The 3,450-nt window shown below is 43.1% G+C and overlaps 1 pseudogene across 1 annotated transcript; it reads left to right on the plus strand.

Moving 5' to 3' along the window:
- The first annotated feature begins 322 nt into the window (after window positions 1-322).
- On the plus strand, window positions 323-1,697 carry LOC103260133 (annotated as a pseudogene). Its single transcript, XR_002481945.1, has one exon. The product of XR_002481945.1 is annotated as an actin, cytoplasmic type 8-like (transcript).
- The last annotated feature ends 1,753 nt before the right edge of the window (window positions 1,698-3,450 follow it).

A 3,450-nucleotide genomic window follows, 5' to 3' on the forward strand; every position in this document is an offset into this window, starting at 1 on the left:
ACTACGGAGTATACATTCAGCTCATCAGTACATGGAACATACTCCGAGATTGACCATATTCTCGGACATAAATCAAACATAAAACAAATTCCAAATGATCAAGATAATACCATATGTCTTCTCAGATCACAGTGGAATTAAAATAAATATTACCACAAACAAGATTCCCCCAAAACACATAAAGACACAGACACTAAACAACATACTACTGAATGACTTCTAGGTCAACACATAAATCAAGACATAAGTTGCTCACCGTTGCCGCTGGCCTGCGCTCTGTGTTCTCCTGTTGCCCCACCACCCCGCATCTCCGCCGATCGCAATGCAAGAAGAAATTGCCGTGCTCATCATTGACAATGGTTCCGGCATGTGCAAAGCTGGTTTTGCAGGGGACGACGTTCCCAGAGCTGTGTTCCCCTCCATTGTCGGGCGTCCCCCACATCAGGGTGTTATGGTGGGCATGGGTCAGAAGGACTCCTACGTGGGCCACGAGGCCCAGAGCAAGCAGCCATCCTGACTGAAGTATTCCATCAAGCATGGCATTGTCACCAACTGGGACGATATGGAGAAGATCTGGCACCACACGTTCTACAACGAACTACGTGTGGCTCCCGAGGAGCACCCGGTGCTGTTGACGGAGGCCCCCCTGAACCCTAAGGCCAACAGAGAGAAGATGACTCAGATCATGTTTGAGACGTTCAACACCCCGGCCATGTATGTGGCCATCCAGACCGTGTTCTCCCTGTACGTGTGTGGTCACACCACTGGTATTGTCATGGACTCTGGAGATGGGGTCACCCACACGGTACCCATCTACGAGGGCTACGCCCTCCCCTATGCCATCCTGCGCTTGGACCTGGCTGGCCGGGACCTGACTGACTACCTCATGAAGATCCTCACGGAGCGTGGCTACAGCTTCACCACCACAGCTGAGCGGGAGATTGTGCGTGACATCAAGGAGAAGCCGTGCTACGTTGCCCTGGACTTCGAGCAGCAGATGGCCACCGCTGCATCCTCTTCCTCCCTGGAGAAGAGCTACGAGCTCCTGATGGCCAGGTGATCATCATTGGCAACGAGCGGTTCCGGTGTCCAGAGGCGCTGTTCCAGCCCTCCTTCCTGGGCATGGAATCCTGCGGCATCCACGAGAACTCCTTCAACTCCATCAAGACGTGTGAAGTAGACATCCGCAAGGACCTGTACGCTAACAAAGTGCTGTCTGGTGGCACCACCATGTACCCGGGCATTGCTGACAGGATGCAGAAGGAGATCACGGCCCTGCGCCCAGCACCATGAAGATCAAGATCGTTGCTCCCCCTGAGAGCAAGTACTCCATGTGAATCGGTCGCTCCGTCCTGGCCTCCTGTCCACCTTCCAGCAGATGTGAATCAGCAAGCAGGAGTATGATGAATTGGGCCTCTCCATCGTCCACCACAAATGCTTCTAAAGGGACTGCGAGCAGATGCATAGCATTTGCTGCATGAGTTAATTCATAGTATAAATTTGCCCTGGCAAATGTATACACCTCATGCTAACCTCATGAAACTGGACTAAGCCTTCGAAAAGAAATTTGTCCTTGAAGCTTGTATGATATCAGCACTGGATTGTAGAACTTGTTGCTGATTTTTGATCTTGTATTCAAGTTAACTGTTCCCTTGGTATTTGTTTAATACCCTGTACATATCTTTGGTTTAAACCCTTAGTACACATATAGCTCAGTCACTTCATGGCAGAGGTGAGAACATGCTTATGGAAGAGAAGTCCCTGATCTGTGAATCTGCATGACCAAGAGTCTTGATCTGTGTAGGGTATTAGTGTATCAGAGCTGAGTATTCCAGGATTTCTCTAGAGATTGGTAAGAGCTGAACACATCATTTCTGTCTTGCCAACTGGTCTAACAGAGTTGGAAAGGTCCCAGCCTTAGGACCCAGTTTCCTAACTGTTTTCCTGCCAGAACACTGTGGTTTGTTACTTTCCTTGAGTTGGAAGCGGTTTGCATTTACACCTGTAAATTTATTCATCTTTTAATTTATGTAAGGTTTTTGTACGCAATTCTTAATTCTTTAAGAGATGACAGCAGATTTTGGTTTTCTACTGTTATGTGAGAATATTAGGCTCCAGTAACACGACATTGTGTAAGGAAAAATAAAGTGCTGCAGTTAAAAAAAAAAAAAGAAAATACATAAATTAAAATATCCCTGCAAATGAATGAAAACAATGACACATCTTATCAGAATCTCTGGGATGCCATGAAATCAGTATTAAAAGGAACATTTATAGCACTGCACATATACATTAAGAAAACAGAGATCACAAGGAAATAGCCTAATGTCATACCTAAGGGAGCTAGAAAAGCAAGACTACTAAAATTCTAACTTCAGTAAATAATAGCTCTCTTAATGCTGTCTTATAAATTCCATAAACATTCTTTATTTCTTCTTATTCTTTGAAATTTTTTTCTCCTCTGTATATTTTCAAATAACCTATCTTCAGATTAACATATGCTTTTTTCTGCTTGGCCAGTATTATTGTCCATGTTCTCTATTGCATTTGAATTTCATTAATTGCATTCTTCATCTCCAGAATTTCTACTATTTTAATTTCTCTGTTAAATTTCTAATTTCATTCATTTATGGCATTTCTAATTTTATTGAATTATTTCTTTTTAGTTGTTTACCAAGACTTCTAAAAGAGTGATTTCAAATTCTTTCTCAGGCAGTTTGCAGATCTCCATTTCTTTGGAGTCAGCCACTAAGAAATTATTGGTTTTTCTTTGGTGATATTATGTATCCTTGCTTTTTCATGTTTCTTGTTGCTTTATGTTATCAACTGTATATTTGTTGGAACAGTTACCTCCTCTAGACTTATGGGCTTGTTTGGTGGGGAAAGATCTTCCCCCATGTGGAGCATGATGGCACTTGCTGGGTGAAGTATAGTGGTTTTGGCACCAGTAAGGGCACAGCAATGTAGTCTCTGTGCAGCTCTGTCAACTTACATTGTTGCTGATAAAGACTGCAGGGATCTTCAGCAGCTAGTTCTATAGATGTATGTAGTGGCAGCAAGGGTTGTTAGTATCCTTGTTAGTGATGTCTGCTAGGGTTCTCCTAAAATCTTTTTCTCCGCCTGAAAAAGTTGTGACTTAGGGGATTCCTCTTAACATTGGGTCTAGCTTGTGGGCTTGCTTGTGATGGTAATGGCATCAGTATCTGATGAATGGTGGCTATGAAGAAGCCACATGGGCAAGGCCTAGAATGCACACACACACACATTGATGGATATACAATATTTAAAAAGTATCAATTGTGACATCAATTATATAAAGAATAGGGGTGAAAGCAGACAAGTATAAAGTTGTTGTATGTTCTTGTACTTAAGATGTTTTGTATGCTTCATGGTAGCCACAGAGAAAAATTTAATCAAAGCATTTCAAGACAAAAAAAAAATCAATGAATC

Source organism: Carlito syrichta, unplaced genomic scaffold, assembly GCF_000164805.1.
Source record: "Carlito syrichta isolate Samal-C Ts95f unplaced genomic scaffold, Tarsius_syrichta-2.0.1 Scaffold303126, whole genome shotgun sequence".
NCBI lineage: Eukaryota > Metazoa > Chordata > Mammalia > Primates > Tarsiidae > Carlito > Carlito syrichta.